The sequence below is a fragment of the Meleagris gallopavo genome, chromosome Z, assembly GCF_000146605.3.
Source record: "Meleagris gallopavo isolate NT-WF06-2002-E0010 breed Aviagen turkey brand Nicholas breeding stock chromosome Z, Turkey_5.1, whole genome shotgun sequence".
NCBI classification, from domain to species: domain Eukaryota; kingdom Metazoa; phylum Chordata; class Aves; order Galliformes; family Phasianidae; genus Meleagris; species Meleagris gallopavo.
Window position 1 is genome coordinate 42,227,827 of NC_015041.2, and position 21,386 is coordinate 42,249,212.

Sequence of the window (21,386 nt, forward strand, 5' to 3'; positions counted from 1 at the left end):
AAAATCAGATTAGTGACAATATAGAGAGAGGCACTGTAAGCGATGAAAGCAATATTAAAAACTACTTGACAGCTCTAGATTGGTTAATGCTCTTCAGGTTTTGATGAAAATATTTTTCCTCCTGAATCTCTCTAAAGATTATATACACATCATTAAAACATTACAACACAAAGTAATTTCAATTCAAATGAGTCTAACTTGTCAATTATGAGAAATCAGAAATTGACAATTCTAACCAATGTTTCATGATGTCTAACACAAGAAGATAAATCTTGCACTTAGAAACTGATGATTCCATAACATCTAGATACTTCTCAAAGTCAGGAGTGAAGCATCATTCTGCTACTATAAAATTAATACTGAGGAAATAATGAATTTGAACAATCTGAAAAAATAGTAAACAGTAGCCAAAAAGAGCTCTGGGATTTTGAAAGGATGGGTTTATTGAAGCTAAGCTCATACTCAAGGAAAGCAGAATATGTGAACCTTAATACACAATTTATTTGATAAATTTTCCTGTTTTCTCATAAATTGGCTACTAATAAATGGCAATGTACACAGACATTCATTATTCATTATTCAAATTTTTCAAAGTTATTGGTGAACACAGTCAGTTAATAATTTCTGGTAGGCACATTGTTTAGAACACTTCATTTGTATTGTGTCACTCATATATACAGTAGGAGTTATATTATCTGTTTCCCAACAGAACAACTTACATAAATAACTATTACCTATATGAATTTTAAATTATGTGCCTGAGTGTTTTACTCAATGTAAGAACACTAAGCATGCAGAGTGAAATTCATTGTGAGTGGATATTCACATTCATTTTTAAGCTTTCTTTGAAAACTTATTCTGGAAAAGCCATAGTGGATTAAAGAAACACAGAGAAGAAAAACAAAACCATTAGTACATATCTAGGATAACTTACCTAAAAAATAATATACATCAAATATTGATCAACAGTTTATCAGCATCCACCACATTCTGTACACAAAGGTAGAAATGGAAAGATCATTCTTTTCAAGTTAGAAATCATTAGAAGGAAAGTGTAGTCTACATCTCAAATAATAAATATATGCAAATAGATACATTTTCCTCTGCAAAGCATTAATTATTCCAGAGGTATGCACATAAATTCAAAAATTAAAGTTGAAAGAATTTAGGAAAATTATATTTCTCATATTTCATGTAAGGAAAAAACTATTTTTTTCTCTTTTTTTTTAAGAAAGGAGAAGACTGGTATTAGGTACTGATGTATTCTTTGCTTTTTATTAAACCATTAAAAAAAAGATGTTTAACTTTTTAGGATACAATCCAAAATACATTATTTTACTGATTTCTCAGTACAGACTTTTGCAATATGTTATCAAAAGATGCTAACTTGCTGGTTACAACTCTTTAAATTAAAGTGGTTTTGTTTATAAGTTGTTTAGAATTGTTTTGTTTTTATTACAGCACTATACTGATGGTTATTATAACTCATTGTTTCTCACAACTGTATGCTGAAATAAATAGAACAGTTGAAGAACTGTCCATTGAAATGTTTAATGTATTTATTTTTCCCTTGCAGTCCTCAAACACAAGTTATGTTGCAAAATTCTCTGGTTTTTATAACTCAAAATTTTGGACGTATCAAACATTTAATCTCATATCAATATGCAAACAAATGTGGAACTACCGTAACTTTACAAGAATCAAACTTTCAGACTTTCATTCTTCTCATGATATAAATACCTACTGCAGAAGGACAGATACTGTGTTATTGGTACAGGAGAGCAAGTGAATATATACAGCAAACCTACACTTAAAGAAATTAAATAATTCTGTTTAAATTATGTACCACGTAAGTCTAAAAAAATATAACAAAAGAGGTACAATAGAAAGCATGAAACTGAGCTCACAATCAGTCCAAAGTCCTGGTTTGTTTGTCAATTTTAGTATTTTTAGTATTTTTTTTATGTTCATACATCATAAACATAGAAGAATTAGTGCCTTTGTATATCTCATCATAAACAATTCAAACTAATCTTGTTAGGATTTTGTATTTTCCTGGATAATTTAAGTGAGTGTTTCTGTGTATAATTCAGAATCTCTGAGCATCTGATAATGAATAATAAATTATAACTGCTATTGAATTTCAATATTTCTATTTTTTACACTGAAACAAGGACTCTTTTGTACTCAATATTTTTTTTTTTGCATTTTTTCACAAGCATTACTGAATTCTAGTGATATATCCAATGAAATCTATTTATAATTACTTTATTTCTGACAAGTTTAATCACTGAAGCTGAAGAATTCTGGTTATTCACCTTCAGCCAAACAATTTGAAAAGTTTCAGGTTCTACTGTTCTTCAGAATTACGCTAAGGAACAGAGTAGAGAACAGGACCATCTTTTCCTGGGGTGCATTAAAAGGAGTGTGGCCAGCAGGTCAAGGGAGGGAATTCTCCCCCTCTACTCTGCACTGGTCAGGCCTCATCTGGAATACTGTATCCAGTTCTGGGCTCTTCAGTACAAAAAAGACAGGGATCTCATGGAAAGAGTACAGAGGAAAACCACAAGGATGATAGACGGCTTAGAGCATCTCCCTTATGAGGAAAGGCTGAGTGACCTGGGTCTGTTCAGCCTGGAAAAAGAATGCTGAGAGGGGATTTAGTTAATGGTTATAAGCAGCTTTGTTGATGTTCAGTCCAGTTAGAGAGCTTTCAGTTGTTTTGGCATCAGAGAGTATGTGTTATTGTGTTCAGGATACATCTTATATATCCTATACTAACAAGCAGTAAATCCACTAACAGTTCAACAGTTCATTGGCTAGAGATTCTATCAAGCAATAGAGATAACAGACAAAGGGTTTCTCAGTTTCCCCAGACATAGCAAGACACTGTGCATACTAGTAGGACAGTGTAACCAGAGCATCCTGTTTAACACTTAAGACTGTCTATTCCTTATTTTAGCTTACAGACTCCCAATGCTTCATGGCGACAAGACCTGTCAAAGCGACTGTTGAGCTCCTTGATGAATCACTCACTGCTACATGTTCCACCACAGTCTTAAGAGTGGGAGTCACAGGGACATGGCCAACCTCTTTTCAGCGTTCTGTGGGTACATGACAAGGGGAAACAGCCATAAACTGGAGCATAGGAAGTTCTGCACCAATATGCGAAGGAACTTCTTCACAGTGAGGGTAATTGTGCACTGGAACAGCCTGCCCAGGTAGGTTGAGGCCTACCTGTGCAACCTGGTCTAGGAAGCCTGCTTTGGCAGGGGGGTTGGACTCAATTATCTCAAAAGGTCCCTTCCAACCCGTGTAATTCTGTGATTCTGTGATTATTCAGTCCAGCTACTGGTTCCACACGGGACCACCCAAGAGTCAAATCCTATATTTGAGAGTATTGTCCAAACACTTCTTGAACTCTATCTTCTGCCAGTCAGTACACATATCTGGGGTTCACCCGTATCAGGTACAGAATTAACCACTTGCTCCTGTTAAACTTGATGCGACTAGTTACCTCCCAGGCCTCTAATCTGTCTTCTAGATCCCTCTACACTCGAGGGACAAAACAGCACCTCTTGATTTAGTGTCATCTGCAAACTTACTTAGTGTGCCTTCTAGTCACGTATCCAAGTCTTTGCTGAAAACATTAGAAATAACTGTCCACAAACTGGAGCTCTGTGGAACTCCACTGGCTACTAGCCTTATGTAACCCCATTTACTATATCCTTTTGAGACAGATCCATCAGCCAATGATTTATATATCACATTATGCTTTTGTCTAGTCGTATGCTGGACATTTCCAAAAATGACAGAAATTGAGGGCAGCAAGGTATGCGAAGACTAGGGGGAAAAAATCTTCGATAATGTAAGAGATAGCATCTAGGAGCCAGGAAAGAACAACTTATGGACGCACAATTGGCCTGAAGAGATAGAATTGAGACAAACTGAAGCAGAAGTAGTGCATGTGAACATTACAAAGCCCTCTTTTCCTGTAACAAGTCTTCAGAGTCCAATTGCTCATCAGTTTGCATTTTTTACATGTATCTGTGATAGCAAACAGAAAAAAAAAAATCATCACTCTTTATTGCCAAGGAGGAATACAATTTCTGTCAGATGGCAGAAGTACAAGCAACAAATACGTATCTTTGCCATTAGACTGCATGTGGGAAGTTTTATTGGCAGCACCTGAAGTCGTGTCAATAAAATTCCTTTTTCCTCAACCAAGAAGCCCATTCATTTAATTCCCCTTATCTCATCACTCTTGTTTAATACAAAAAATGAAAATTAATGAAGTTTCAAAGTAAAAATTACCTCAAACAGAGAAAATAGCTGCAGAGTATTATTCTATGTATAATAGCTTTGTATATATGACATAGTGAACACTTAATTTGCATTTTTCTTGCCTACTTGGAATAGACAAGAATTGCCTATTGCTTTGCAGAACAAGGATTTGTTCTTGATTAAAATAAAAGTTACAAACAGTTGACCCTCTACAAATATACATGCTCATACACACACATTTTCTGTGCACAGTTGTAGCAAACTCACATGCAGCCTAATTTGTATGTGCAGTTTGCAAAACAAGCCTTTATTTTTTAAAGTGGACGTATTTATTGGTGTATTTGCAACCAGAGGTGTTCAGCATTAATATTTACATAAATATATGTGCACTGGCAGTCATCAGCATTTTCATGGAAGATCTTCACTGGAAATTAACTGCTCAGACTGCATGTCTCTCAACCACATTCCCATGTATCATTTGGATGGCAGAGTCTTATGCTTTAATGCCTCTATCATTCTACAGAGCAGTAGAATCTGCATTAATGTTTTTTGCAGTAGTAAGTGCTTACCTAGAATGACCACTTCAGATAATGAAGATCATTGACAAAATGTTTTTATGAGACTATATCCCCTTTCCTTCCTCACCACCTATTAAATCATGAGAATTAGCATTAGCTGAACCCTCAAATCTTTGATACTTTTGACCTCCAAGCACAGCAAGATAAGCAAAGTCAATTATTATTGGCATTTGCCCCATTCATTAAATATTTTCCCTAAAACTTATTTTATTCCTTTGCATTCAGCTATTTTCCTATAGCATGTGTTCCTGGAAGATCCTGTCTGACTCCTGACCAAACAGAGCAAGTAGCCTTAAACAAACATAGGACCAGCATTCTCCTAAGTGATAGGCATGAGCATTAGAGTGAAGAGCATTGAAGCATGTTATAGAAAGAAATGTCGATGACCTGCAGCTCCCCAAAAATGTATAGAAGTGCCCACTGTACCTTCATACTGATTTTAGTGTTCTACCATATAGATAATGTATTTCTTAATGAGGTAACTAACCTAGCCACAAATTAAGCAGACACTCCAGGAAAAGTCAGTTCATGTGCTTTGCCATGTAGCTGTCAAAGCCAATTTAGTTACTTTGTGATCTATGTTTCCTCTGATTTTCAACTGCTTAATAGAATCTTTCTACACTTACTGCTTTACCACAAGCAGCCAAACCACAGAGATAATTTCTATCTTTTCCAAGTAAGTGCCCCACTTTCACTTACCACATTTGTCACAGTTAGACCTCATCAGAGATAATCAGGCTTCTGTATTTTAGATACAACTATGCAGTGCAACTTTTCAAGATCAAGCCCTCATAACACTGGTTGGCCTCAGCCTATATAGCATTGTTTTCATCTGTCATTCCCAAAAATCTGGGCATTAAGACCCACAGTGAACCCAGGTGGCCAGAATTTATTTGCAGTTATACAAGTAAGAAAATACTGCTAACCCAAATGCAAGCTTTTACTTAGTCAATTATTCACTGAGCAAATTGAAGCAATTTCAATAAAAACTGAAGTGAAAAAAGTACATGAAAACTTGTATTTGCAATGATTGAATTGTTTCTTGTGGGTTGCAATAATAATTTATCCAAATTAGCAAATAACCTTTTCAAAGAGCAGTTTCCTAACTAACTATAAGGATACTGGCATTTTTCCAGGCTACCTCAAATTAATGTTTAAAAGAACACATTTGCATAATACATTACACAACGCATAAACAGTAAATTACTCATAGCTAATTGAAGCCACTCTATTTTCTTACGTATGCAGTAGCAGAAAAGCAACTCCTTGCCTAAAAAACTCCGCACACAATAATCTCTCATAAGAGATAATTATAATCTGTACCTGGATGCAGGTAGGGAACTGATTTGTGTGCCCTGGAGTGGGATGTACAAAGCCTGACTAGCCAAGAGAAGTCAAAAACGTTACAACATTTCAAATTACAACATCTTTAGAGCTCCATTTACAAAGCAAAGAGGAAAAAAATAAAACTATTGAAGGAAAATTGTCCGTAAAGACACCCTCACAATTCATGCTGAAACTTTTGTTTCAGCAACTTAAGTTGCACAACCAAGAGAAGGAGCAATAGCTATGAAGGTGGAGAGGAAATGCTTAGTGAGAATTGGTCAAACAAAAATTTTTTTTACTTTTACTTGAGAAAACGAATAACAATATAAACATCAACATTTTTTTTTTCTTCCACTGGAGGACTGGTTATTTTTTATTCTGGAAGTCTGAAAGAGTGGGGAAACAAAACAACATATCCAGTAGTGAGGATTTATGAAGAGTCTTTCATTCCAGTGAAATATACCAACAACCAAAACAGAAAATAGTACATGGTTTGGGAGAACTATTTTTGGCTTCCAAAAAATAAAAAGGGAAAAGGAGAAGGGAAATAACACTGTTAAGAGAAAAGAAATGATCTGGTAAACCAACAGTTCTGGTCAACAACTTTGGCTTCTGCAGTAGGTAGGAATGCAATTAGACTTCCCTTGAGAATTTATGGGAAAGTGTAAAATGAACAATGTATCACAGTTAAAGAAAGGCAGATTATGTCACTGAGCATTTTTCACAGGCAAAAATAATTAGTATTCTAGATAGGAAAAATACTAAGGTCTCTTTTCTTTGGAATTCAGAGAAAGAATTTAACACAACGTCATGGAAGAAACTATTAGATCAAGTGAAAAAAGATGGATATTACTCAAGAATATTGAAGAGGAAGTAATAAAGCCAGACCTATTCTGTACAGATATGATTAGCAGACTTCCCAGAAGTTTTAGTAGCCACTTGCAGGGTCTCCAGAAGCCATTACTGCATTTTTTTGCTGTTTGGACTGGCATATTTGTTGTGTGTTCACGAAGTGGAGTCTGGAGATATTCTCTGTACAGAAGGGAACTGACAATATGTGAGAAAAGAGGATGAAGTACAATTTTTGTTGTTGTTGTTTTGTTTTGTTTTCTTATTATAAATCTGCTTACAGAATTAAAATATGCTAAGAGCTTGTATAAATATATTAATTTGGAGAAGGATCAGGGGACAGACTGGGATACGGGGGGATGCTCAGGATAGAAGATGAAGATGTACATGTACATGTAGTAAAACTGTTACTGGTTATTATTTTGTTGTTGTTTTTAATGAAGATACAATCACAGGAATGTAGGCACTGTTGTCCACTTCTGGAAATAAAAATCAGCTATGTGATTTTTCTTAAGATTTTGGCACAATCTCAAGATCAGTCATTAGGGAATAAATGAGCATACCAAAAATACAGGAACCAATTAAAATTTCTTCAAATTTACCATAGGATAATTGAGGCTAGGATTACAAAACAATAAGCAACATGACTGCGATCTAAGTAGATATTCAGAATCATGTGAGATTAGAATCATTACCGTCTCATTCCCTCCATCCAACTTCAAATCCACCAGTTTAGGGTTTAAATATTCTGTAATTACATACATACATGAAAATGCAGGGCTGAAAGGCAATTTCATATTCAAAACGAGAATGCCTTCCTATGTAAATAAGCCATAAACATACAGGTAGCCCTTAAAGTAATGCCTATTTATTTCCATGGAAATTATAACAGATACAAAGAGCACAATAACAAATTCTCAGCTACAAAACACTGTTTTTCAACATAGTCACGACCATTAGCTATTTTCACGTGCAACGAACAAGAGCCTGCATGTTGCTCTTGTAAAAATCTGCACCACTGGGGTGCTGCTATGACAACATTGTTGCCAGGAAAATGTTGCCCATGCAGTCCAATTTTCATGAGCCTGAAGATGTGGATGTCAGATGATGCCAAATCCAGATTATACAGCAATTATGGGAAAACATCCAGCCAATACTGGCAATGTACTCCACACACTTCAAACTGGTATGGGCCCTTGAACTCTGGAAGTTTTAGTCTTCAGCTTAGTTAGCATTACACTACACAATTTAAAGCTGATGGTTTGCCCAGGTCCCAGGAAATTCAGAAGGATCATCTCTTTCCCATCCCAAAAGACAGTGCCCATCACTATACCCACTAAGGGCTGCTTCTTGAAGTTTTTTTTTTAATGAGGAATTCAGATGTTGCCATTCAGTGGACTGCTGGCTGACACTCTGGGTGACACTGGTGACACCATGACTTGTCACTGATAGTGATATGATCCAGGAAACTCTCACCTTCAGCCTTGCATTGATTCAATAGGTCCTGAGAGACTTGCATACAGTGTTCTTTCTGCTCCTGTGTTCTTGGACCCACCTAGAGCAAACTTCATGACACTCCAGTGTTTCTGCTTATCATTTCCAATGCAGTGAAGTAAATATTCAGCTCTTTACACAGGACCTCAATTGTAATTTGCTGAGACTTAATTGTTTCACACTGTGCATCACACTTTCAATTACCTTTCAATAAATCCAAGGTTTCTTCTAAGGAAACCCATGGGAACTATTACTACTTGAAAGGAAAGGCCAGCCTCAAACTTTGCCTCAAGGGTAGCCCCAGTGGCAGGCCCATTCTGAAGCGGGATAACTGACAGTTTCTGACTCGCAGTCTATGAGCCAATCCCAGATCCACAGGACTCCCGCCAAAGCCTCCCAAATAGGCTAGCGTAGACTACAGCAGCTCAGCAGGTGGATATGTCCACCAGGTGATTCCAGGTCATCTCAAGTAGCTGATCTTTTTTGTTGCTGACGTTGTTTTTTTGTTTGTTTATTTTGCTTCTAGCAAGCAGATTAAAGCCCAGGATTCTTTCAGCCCACAGAAGATCACAACCTGGAAGTCCTACTGCCATAATTACTAGTTTTGATTTGCCTATGACTTCTGCAGTTAAAGAAGATACGTGGATTGGATATAACTCAGCACTCAAAACATACTGTCTCACATTCTGTGCATGGAGATTGATACTCCTGATTACATTAACGAAACAAAAAGCTTAAGCTATAGATGTCACATGAAACTTGATTTGGTTGCTCAAAATAGAAGTCCAGAACTGTGCATTAACAGAATCTGCAAAAATAGTTAGGTATTTCATGCATTAGATAAAATTTTAATGCAGAAAATTGTTCTAGGGCATTTAAAGATAATCAGGAATAGCAGTATGATTTCATCTAGGGAAAGTCCTGATTTAGTAATTTGATCTCCTTTACGATAAGGTCACCCTTCTCAGTGAACGAAAGGAACGCAGTAGACATAAATCTTTCTACAGTCTTTCTCTTTTTTTAGTAAGGCTTTTGATACCACCTCTCATGGCATTCTTCTGGATGAATAGTTGTGTATGAGATAAACAGGTTCACAGATCTGTGGGTGTTGAACTGGCTGAATATTAGAGCTCACAGGTTTGTACTGAATGAGTCTACATCTGCCTGGTGGCAAGCCCTGGCAGTTCTCCCTGGGGCTTAGTTCTCTCAACTGTCTCCTTGGTGGCAATGCCAAACATAGGCTGGGAAAAAAGGAGCTGTAGAGCAGTTCAGCAGGAAGAGACCTGGAGGTGCTGCTCATGGCAGTTCAGCATTAGTTTCATCCTCACAGGCATTCATCCTGATGGGGGATTTCAACAACCCAGGTATCTGCTAGCAAGAAAACACAGTGAGCTGTAAGCGATCCAAGAGACTTCTGATATTTATTAACTCTAACTGAGAAGTAGTCATTACATAGGTAATGCTCACTATATTTACATAGTCTGCCATCAAAGAAAAAAAGACTTTCCAGAATTTCTGAGCTTACCTGAAAGGTCATCTGTTAGAGAATACAGCATAAAAAGTCAAATGCAAAGAAAGGAGATATTCTTCTCCTCTTTCTAAATTTGTTCTGTGCCACAACAAACATCCTGCATTTGATCTGCAATTTGTAAAGCTCCTTCAATATCTTGGTTGTGAATACTTGCTGTGAGTTTCACAGCTGCACTCAAGACAGAAATTAGCACCCTCAATGTCAGACAACTGTGGCAACAACTCATATTTCTATCATTACTTACCTGCAGAGTAGCTCTCTGAAAAAAATTTTCTTTATTCTGAAAATAACATCAATAAGCAAATTATTTTAATTTCTTTTTCAGTCTAGCATTTCTAATGATACTTGCTTGATCAGAAAAGGATTTCAGCCACTTTGGCCATGCTCTGAACCAAGTCCCCAAGCTGAATGGCTGCAGAATTTAATCTAGCTTCTTAGTAATTAATTCAGTCACATCATTCATATGTAAGTCATGTTTAAGTACCACAGATTTAAAGTAAGACCAAAACCAGTACGTTTAAATAGAATGAATGTACAGTAGACGTAAACTAAAGATACTTGCACAGAATTCACAAAGGATTTGCTAGATTAGTGAATAAGCTGCACACATTGCAGCTAGGAAAATTCCCTTCCATGCTGCCGTCTAATTCTCTTTCTCACCTAAAATATTATATCAGCCATTTCTGTCCATCAGGCAGAGGGATGGAAAACTACTTCCAACAGCACTGTTTACTCTGGGGACTTCAAATGGGGTCTGTAGAATAGCCATTGATATAGGGGCTTCTTGCTTGCTTGCTGCATTCTAATTTGGATGTTGAAGCAGCTAATCAGCCATTCTTTGGGAGACTCCTGAATGGTTGTCAGTGCATTCCTGCAACATTTGTCTAGCATAGTGTATTTCAGCTGAGCAAACTGCCTTGTAGGTAACTTCAGTCTGGTGTAGCTCATCCAGCATTAGATGAAATATATGTGCACCAAGTTGCTATGTCACTCCAGAGTGTATCTGGAGCACCATCTTATATTAATCAGTAGAGAAGAAAAAGTTGAAGGAATAATAGTAGAAAATTGATAGAAAAATGATTATACTTCAACGAACCCATGGTAGCATTATGCATGTAATATCTCGTCCATCTGGTAGGGATTATGTTGTTAAATTCGTGTGTCATGGTATGCACAGCACAGATGTAATGAATAGGTCAATCAAGAATCTGTTATCGCAGACTATGTAAAATATAATCCTCAAATGTCCTTTTTCTCTGTTCTAGAGACATAGTTATCTGACTGAAATTTACCTTTCCTCTTTTTATTGGTGCCAGTGGGATGGATTAAAAACAAACAAAACTGGAAAATTCATTTCATAAGTCTAGGTATCTCATTTTCCCCTCTTGTAGATCCTGAGTGGTATAAAGCACTTGGCTGCTTTTCTTTGCTTTTGTATTTACTACATAATGATCACTCTTAAAAAGTGTATAAAAGAAGCCAGATAGCAGAATGCCTTTGTCACTCTAGCTACAATGCCATAAGTAAGAGCAGTGTTTAACTGCCATTTCATAAAGAGGAGTCATTTTTTGACCTTGTAGGAATTTCATTTTACAAACTGAGTTCAGTACTTTGTGGAAGACTTTTCTACATGTTTTACTCACAGTCAAAACTGTCTACTTGAGAAAACTGAATTAAGATCACTAGCCTGCCATTAGAAGAATTTTATTTATTTGGTCCATTACATGTGTACGTTGCTTTGCTACTTGTTCCAAATACATCTTAATGCAATATTGCTAAGTATACTTGGGTTTTCCATATTATTCTGTCAACTTTAAAACATCACATATTTAAACAACTGTTTCAACAAATACTGAATTGGAGAGTCATTGTAATTCTGATGGGATTCAGCAGTGTCTGCATGCTTTTTGTTTGTCAGAACTGCTACCGTTGCCAGGATACTCTGCAGGAAGATGTCAAAAGGCAGCACACTGAAAGGACTATTTGGACTACCCTGAAAACTGCCCTTTGCATACTAACAAATTTAGGGGCTTCTCCTTTTCAACAAGAACATAATCAGGCTGCTACTTTCACTTATGGACATGCTAGAATGGATCCCATGAGATGTTAAACTTCTGACACCACAGATGCCTGTAAGATTATGACTCTGATTCCAAAAGCTTTTATATTTTCTTTGGATATAGCTAAATCATTCCTGCTACAAGATTTAGAAGTTGTTCACCTTTGGAATATATTCTACTGTACAGTATTTTCCTCAGGCAAAATCTCTAGAAATGTATCTTCAAAACCTCTGTAATTGTGCAGATAATTATCAGATTTGGTCATTAATCCAGGACAAAATTTAGGCCTCACTTCAGAGGGGAGGTTTGTAACTTTCCCAAAGACCCAGTGACTTCAAATTGAAATTTGCTTAATTCAGATGTTAATTTAACTGACTGCAACCAAATTTAACTGTCAGTACAGCTTCTGCAAGAATATGTGTGGAACCGTCTTGTCCTGAAGGAGAACAACTGGGATGCAGCTCAGAGGTAGCCAATAACTTCAGCAGTTAAAACCAGTGAATTGTAGTGTAAACTGGTGACCCAGCTAGCACACCACAGGGACAAAGAGAGGACTAATGTAGCTGTTCTCTCATGTCCAGTGACCTATGCTCATACTGTTGATTTATTTTCCCTCTCTCTACCACAGATGTCCACAATACTGTTAAACTTATCTGCTCTCCCATATTGCTCTCTCCCACATTTACACAAATGCCCTCTCACAAGCATCCCTCTGCCCAGGTCTACCGCTAAGCATCCATCCAGTCCTGCCCCACCTCTGTACACAGCTCCTCAGCTCAATCTGCACAGGGTCTGCAGCTAATGAATACCCTTTCTCTTTTGTCACAGCCACATTTCATGCTTGCTAAATGAGTATTGCTCCTTTGCCTTCCCAGTAAATGAGCCCTGGATTGCATGCACTCTCCTTGCTCTCTAATGAAGACAACAGTTAGCAAGCCTGTGAAACTGTATGTGTGCAGCAGGCCATTTCTTGATAGGTTGGCTGCCTGTGCAGTCACCTGTGGATACAGACCTGGTTCACCCTGTCACTCCATGTGCTTACATTATAAGGCTGTCAGTAGAGTAACCTTGATGCATGTGCATCTCTGAAATGGACTGCAGGCTGAGAAAGCTTACAGTGTGTACACTGTATAAACTCCAGGCTTCCCAGGCACTCAAGCGCTCTTTTGCAGCTTCTTGTTAAGCAGTGAGAGAGGCAGACACCATGCAGTGTCGTCACTGTCATCAAAATATATTTCAGAAACAGAATACAGACGTTACTAAAATGCCCTTGAGATGCACTGCTTGCTTGGTGAGGAGGCACCTTTCCATGTTTTGATCATAAGAAAGTATTTTTGTTTCAGACACAAGGTTTTTTCATCTTCTGTTGAGAAAACATAGCCTGAGGTGCCAATGCTTATCACAGGCTGAGTGAAAATGTTTAAGGACACAAGCCAAAATACTGAAACCAGAATTATATCAGGACTACTATGTTTTTATTCTGTCTTTTTATGTCTGGAATAATAAAGCAAGCCTATCTATTTGAATTATCTTGAGACAGTCAAAACCAGTCATTAAAATTAATAATAATTGCCCTTTCTGCATTTAAATATAGCACTAACATTCAAGAAGGTAATTTGTTAGTACATATCTGATTCATCATAGAGCACAAACAATGAGAGAACCAAAAATAATGTTGTCATAAGGATTCATCCAAATCCCACTGAAAACAGTAGAAAAATTTATTCTGCTCAGTGAACTTTGTGTCAAACTCCTCATAACACACAAAAAAGATTTTTTTAACATCCTACTATGCGCTAATCCAGTCTTATTTTAGTTTATGCAATATGAATAATAAGAAAAAAAATATGAGAAGATAAGGAAATATTCATGCCAGGGATGTTCATTAAAATTTTAAATAGCTCATTTCCTATATGAACAGTTTAATGTTTCGATTGCTCATAATTTTGTTTTGAGATATTCAGAATAGGTACTAAGGATAATAAAATTCATTTTAAAGGCCTCCTTTTCTCATTCTTTATTAAAAATACAGTCCAAAGAAGAACAGAATTACATATGTAAAAATATACTGTGGGTGCTTTAGCACTGGAAGTTGGGAAGGCCCAAGAGAGTTGATTGACATTCAAGCACCACTTCTTCCAAGTCAAGACCAGTTTTGGAAAATGAGAGAGGTACCTGAAGATTGGAGGAAAGACATCATTCCAGTCTTCAAAAAGGGCAAGAAGGAGGATCCAGGCAACTACAGGCCAGTCAGCCTCAACTCCGTCCCTGAAAGGTGACAGAACATTATTCTGGATGTCACCTCCAAGCAAGTGGAAGAGAAGAAAGTTATAAGGAGTTGTCAACATGGATTGACCAAAGAAATCATACTTGACCAACCTTGTAGCCTTCTATGACGCCATGGGGAGATGAGGAAAAAGCAGAGGATGTTGAGTACCTTAACTTCAGTAAGTCTTTTGACAGTGTCTCCCATAATATAATTACTAAGCTAATGAAACATAGTAAGTGTGGGGTATTGATGAGTGAACAGTGAGATGAATTGAAAACTGGAGGAGTGGCAGAGGTCAAACGGTTGTGATCAAATGTTCAGAGTCTAGTTTGCGGCCTGTAACATGTAGTATTTCTCATGGGTCAGTGCTAGGTCCAGTTTTGTTCAACATCTTTGTCAATGACCTCAAAGAAAGATAGACTGCACCCTCATCAAGTTTGCTGATGATACAAAGCTGGGATGAATGGCTAACACACTGGAAGTCTGTGCTGCCATTCAGTGAGACGTGAACAGGCTGAAGAGTTGGGCAGAGAGGAGACTCATGAGATTCAACAAGAGCAACTGCACAGTCCTACACCTGGGAAGAAATAACCACATGCATCTGGACAGATTAAGGGATAACCTGCTGGAGAGGAGCTCTGTGGAGAAGGACCTAGGTGCCCTGCTGGACAATAGGTTGGCCATGAGCCAGGAGTATGCCCCAGTGGCCAAGAAGACCAATGGTATTTTGGGTGCATTAAAAAGAGCATGGCTAGCAGTTGAGGGAGGTGGTCCTTCCCCTCTACTTTTGTCCTGATTTTATCAGCATTCCTTATCATAACGTCATGCAAGAAGCTGTGGGGCTGACATGGTGTACCGTGGAGATATGTTTCCTATTTGTCTCTAGCAGTCTCACATGAGTTCTGACTCTCCAAGGAGACGATACACTGAGATGTACTGCATTTCCCAGAAGCCTCTACATGATTTCCGATTCCAGGTGATGGAAGAAGAACTCTTTCGTCTTTTCCAGGAGGCAAGTGATGGAGAGACTGCCTATAAAAATTTGTGTGGACTTTCTCTTTCCTCTTTCTTTTTTATTTTCCCTTCTTCTTCTTCCCCCATCATTTCTCCCAAGGGAAGAGAGCGGTATCACATGATTAACATTTCAAACTAGGACAATTCTGCCCTAGCGAGACCACATCTGGAATATTATGTCCAGTTTTGAAATCTCCAGTTCAAGGCCAGGGAACTTCTAGAGTGAGTCCAATGGAGGGTGACAAAGATGATCGGATGATCTGGAACATCTAAGTTTTGAGGACAGGCTTAGAGGCATGGGGCTGTTCAGCCTGGAGAAGAGAAAGCTGAGGGGGGAGTCTTGTCAGTGCTTAAAAATATCTATATGGGCTCTTTTCAACAGTGCCCAGTGACACAACAAGGGGCAATGGGAATAGACTGAAATGTAGGAAGTTCCACACAAACACTAGGACAAATTTCTTTATTGTGAGGGTTACAGAACAATGGAACAGGCTGCTCAGAGAGGCTGTGGAATCTTCCTCCTTGGAGATAGACAAAACCCTCCTGGACACTTTTCTGTGTAACCTACATCATGAGGGAACATGCTTTATCAAGCAGATGGATTCAGTGATCTCCAGAGGTCCCGTCAAAACCCCTACAATTCTGTGATTGTGTATTATTGGTATTTCTGCAACTAAATTGTAATTTCAAAGCAACATTCTCAGAAGGATCTCTGGGATACCATTACACTAAACAACTCTGTTATCCAGAGTCATTAATCAGTTTTGTAATATATATTCTGTATACTCTTTATGTTCTTGTGTAATTGCCACACAAAACAAGAGAGTTTGCTTTGACTGTGATAACAGTGAGCTCAATCTGACACAGAAATGAAAGATTACAGACTGGTTTATGAGCTGTAATTCTTTTCAGTGTAGTATTTAAACATTATTTTATGACATGATCAAAATTACACAGGATAATTTAGAGAGCTGTTGCACTGACTGAAAGCAAAATGTGTACAAAATGTGACTTAAATAATGTCAGTGTAAATTCCTATAAAAGATGGAACAGAACTACACCGAGTGTATCTATTACTTATGTGTCTCTGTCCTTTATAAATGCAGCTATTACTACAATTATTAGATAGTTAATAACCCCTCTGTAAATGTGAGCATTTTCAGAAACTGAGATTGCAGGTGCCAGGTGACAAAATCTATTTTTATTGGTGGCTGAATTACAAAGACAACAACAGAAATGTTTGAAATTAAGAATATCGGATTATACCAAGGTTGCAAAAATGATTAAATCATAGTCCAGACAAAGCACTGGAGGACTTTATGAGCCTTGTTTCTTGCTACTCCAGCTATATTTAGAAATGAAAATTGGAAAGAAAATGTTTTGTTTGTGTATACCTAAGGGTATGTCTGTATCACGGAAAGGAGCATGCTGCAGTAACCCTGGGCAAACGTAGTGTAAGCTATCTTCCAAAACAACTGGTGTAGTCCCTTCAGTTCAACATTGTGCCAAAGCTCATGAGCACTGTGCTGTGTGATGTGGATAGTCTGTCATACACTGAACCAGCACCTGGGGCCCTGTGGTTTGTACTAATGTCCTTCACAAACACAACCAAAAGGCACATACAGATGAAGATACAAAATCTGATGTTTATGCAAACGTCATTCTGAGAAGAATTATGCCAATGCTTTCAAAGCCAAATAGTGTCATTACCATGCTCAACTTTTAATATGTTTACTGTTCAGTCACTTTATTACTTGATTCATGATAAACAGTAAAATAAACATGACTTCAAAAATGAAGAACCAGAGAAAATGTGCTCAATTAACAGAAAACATATTTTGTGTTGCTTTGTATCTTAATAATTTTATTCCACCATAACAATTGACATTGTTATGGTGTCAGTATGTCAATCTGATTTCAGCATTCGGAACAGCCAACTTCAATTTCTTACATGTTCAGGAATGCTGAAGCCTACCCATCACAGGTAGGAGTAAAAGAAAGTCAAACAATTCAGAAAAAAAAAATATATGATTCCTTATTTTAAATACAAAATTTTCTTGAAAATTTTGGAAGTTCTCCATTACAAACACCCTGCAAAACCTTAAAGTGCCAGACTTCTGAAAAGAGAAGCTTCAGTTCTGTTCTATTGTTATTTTGTTATGAAATTTTGCATCGTCAAAATCCAGATCTGGAAGAAATTTTATACTGCATAAGTGTATGCTATCGACCATCATGCTCCAAGATAAACCTAAGAAAGATTAAAAATCACTTGCAGAGCATATAGTGTCAATCTGGAGGTAGAGGAATTATTTCAGCACATGGAACAAGGCATTCATGTTGCCTAGATGAGGGTAGGGAAGGATTGTCAAGTTTCCACAGATGCTGTAGAAACTTCACATCATATAATGTGGGGTTATTCACTGGAAGACAAAGCAGATGATTGCAACTAATAAAAGCAAGAATTTCCTTCGATAAATCAAAACAGATGAAAATGCTTCAAATTTTCTTCTTCTGCTTCTCTGGTATATTACAAATACTGTCTGAATCTACTGTTCAGTCTCAATACATGAGAAGGCACACACGCCAATAACTTTGAAGATTTCATGTTGTCTCTACATGTGCAAACAAAGAAAATCATTCAGATGGAAAATATGAAAGTGGCAAACGATCTGGAAAGTCTGCAGAATGCCTGTAATAAGGAAGAATCAGGTTCTGTACAATAAATCACTATATTTTTCCAAAGTTAAGTAAAACAGTCATTGTTTCTGTCCATTTCAGAAGTAAAATTTTGAGAACCAGCTCAAATTTTTGGAGAAGATACTTGTTCCTATACAGCTACAGCTGTATATCATTTTTAGACACATGACTCCCTTTTTCCAATGAGTGTCCAGAAACATGTAATTACTTGCTAAAACTGTTGCTTCAAACACAGCTCTGATGAATAAGTTTAAGTATCTTTTTTTTCGATATTAAGTTAGCAGTAAGTAAGTCTTCATGAGCAGCTTGTGTTCTTTATCCTTGCAACTTTAGGAGAGTTCTAACATATATGCTTTTGAGCTCTAATCAAGAATCAGTTTCTCTTACAAATCTACTTGGGGTTCATGTTCAAGATGGATTGTGGGCATGCAGTTCTCTGCTACAGGTCCTGTCTGCCACTGAGTCTCCTCTGACTGGAGCTCAGGCTGAAGCTCTGTCACTCTTAGAATCACAAAATGATAGAATAGTTTTGTTGGAAAGGATCTTTTAAGATCATCTAGTTCCAACCACCTTGCCATAGGCAGGGACACCTTCCTCTATAGCAGGTTGCTGAAAGCTCCGTCCAGCGTGGCCTTGAACGCTTCCAGGAGGGGGCATCCACAACCTCACTGGGCAACCTGTTCCAGTGCCTCACTGCCCTCACAGTTCAGAATTTCTTCCTAATATCTAGTCTAAATCTACCTTCTTCCAGGTTAAAACCATTTCCCCTTATCCTGTTGCTACCTGCCCTTATAAAAAGTCCCTCCTCAGCTTTCCTGTAGGCCCCCTTCAGGTACTGGCAGGCCTCTATAAGGTCTCCTCAGAGCCTTCCCTTCTCCAGGCTGAAGAGTCAGAATCACATCTTTGTTGATCTTTTTTTAACCAGTTTATTAGGACTTCTTTGCAAAGATTGCCAAGGCAGTCAGAATTAAAGCTCAATTAAAAATCACATATACATTAAAAGTTTTGGCCCCATATAGTGCCTGTTGATAGAAAGAAACTTAGTGATTCCTTTTCAAAGAGGAAGAAATCTGAATCTTAGTATCTTGTTTGAGAATATTAATTATGACAATACCGTCTGCTGTCTAACTTGCAGCAGTCTGCTTATTAATTTCTATTACTTTCTGAGGAAGCAGAGTCCTCCCATCTCAGAGGGGCACATAATTTGGCATTTCATTACAAATATGCAATTTGAAATTTTGTATAAAGACTTCTTATAACTATATCCACATTTTGGCATTCAGAACATTTTCAATTTTTGCATCTCAAAATACTCGTAAAGATACGTGAGCTGAAACTCACGAAATTCAGTAAGAATTAATATTTTGTTTTGTGTTAAAGAACAGTGAGATAAAGAGTTTAGTAACTTAAGATTTCACAAAAATCCAGATCTTCAATTTTCAGTCCCATATTTTAACTCTTCTGACCATTTTCCCCAACTGTAATCACTATGTTTTCTAAATTATCATCCTAGAAATATTGTATTGCTGGAAGAAAAAAAGATACAAGAGCATTTTCTTTAATATTGCTCTGTTCCTATGAAGTCATTTCCTTAAAAAATAGTATTTCAGAAATCAAAGAACACAGATAAAGATACTAGAAGGCCTCTTGATAAAACTGAAGTGTCATTGTTCTCATTCTCATCATCCTCATCATTTTGGAGAGAGAATCTACTTCTAGTTTCTCATATTCCTCTGCTAGAAACAGCTTCTTTACAGAACACATCAGTTCTCGCCAGTGTATTCATGTACTCCGAAGCATTCTATTCCACAGTCAAAGAATAATTCAAAGGTTCAGGTTTTTACACCAAAAAAAAGAGCTTTTAAGTACCTTATTTGATTTGTGTAAAAATACATAACTGTAGTACTTTATTGTCAAGGGTACAAACATGCAGCTTATTCTGGAGAAAACTGTTGTTTCACATTGAGAAAATCCCTTTCAGATCACTATGGAAAGTTGACAATTTCCACATTCTTAAGAGATATAGTGCTGATAAATCATGAATTAAATTGTTATAACAGATTTATGAAACACTAGATGGTTAGATTTGTTCTGTTTATCTTTATTTTCTTCCTAAATTAGAAAAAAAAGCCTTATAGGTAGCGGTCATACTTCATTTATTCAGCAGCGTGATAGACCGCAATGCAGAAAAGACTTCTCATACAAAATAAGTCAGTTTCTGGTCAATACTATCTCTGAAAAGAAGATCCTCACATGAGCTTTCCAAGCATGCAGTGCTGCCCACAAGATGCAAATGTCCCTCATGGTAATTTGTTTAAACCCTGAAGCAAGAAGCTTGATTACTCCTGCATAATTAAGTTATCTATGACTATGAATGTAATTAATGGCCTAAAAGTTATCCAGTCTTTAAAAAAAACAGCAAAATCATGAGTCAAGGATCTCCCCAAGCTTATTACAGTTTATATAGCATAAAGAATTTTGTTTAATACTTACTGCTATCTGATATCACCAAGTGCATCTTTCTTCCTGAATTAGGGGCTTAAAACCACTTTTATCACTTTAGGTATGCAACGTCTAACTTATTTTTAATCAAAGATAGATTGCACTCTGCTCTTGACTGCACTCACTAAAGTTGATGAATTATGAACAGAAGATTCCTGTGAGTTCTGCTTTTTGTGTAAATGTTACTTCAGATCAAATTTACAAGTGGTCAGTAGAGAAGTCTGGATATTTGACAATAACTAGATAGTGGGAGTGCTTGGATTATACCTAGGCAGATCTGAAGAAATTGTATGTCATCTAGTATGCATAAGTCTAATATGTAGACACCTCTGGACTCCACACAGGAGCTACCCAAACTTGTAGACATCTAATGTTCTTGGAAAACCGTTTTCTCTGAATGGGCATCAACTTATGGAGCTCAATTCGAGACACAGCTTCAAAACAAAGTGTCTGAAATGGTGCAAGGAAATGGAACAGCAAGAGCTTAAATTTTTCTTGACTGCCTACACTGCATCAAGTACAACAGTGTTTAGGGCAAGTAGATTAATACAATCATAGTAAAGACTTGATTCTCAATGTGTATTCATCAGAGAAAAGCTTTCTAGGAGAGAAAATCATCATCCGAATACTTATAAAGGAAGAGTAATGACTTAGTAGGAGTAACTTTAGACATGTAGATGCCATGCTGCTATAAAGTGGCCAAAAGACCAGCTAATGTACCTCTATACTAATACAGACAACATAGGAAATCACAGAATCACAGAATCACAGAATTGTAGGGG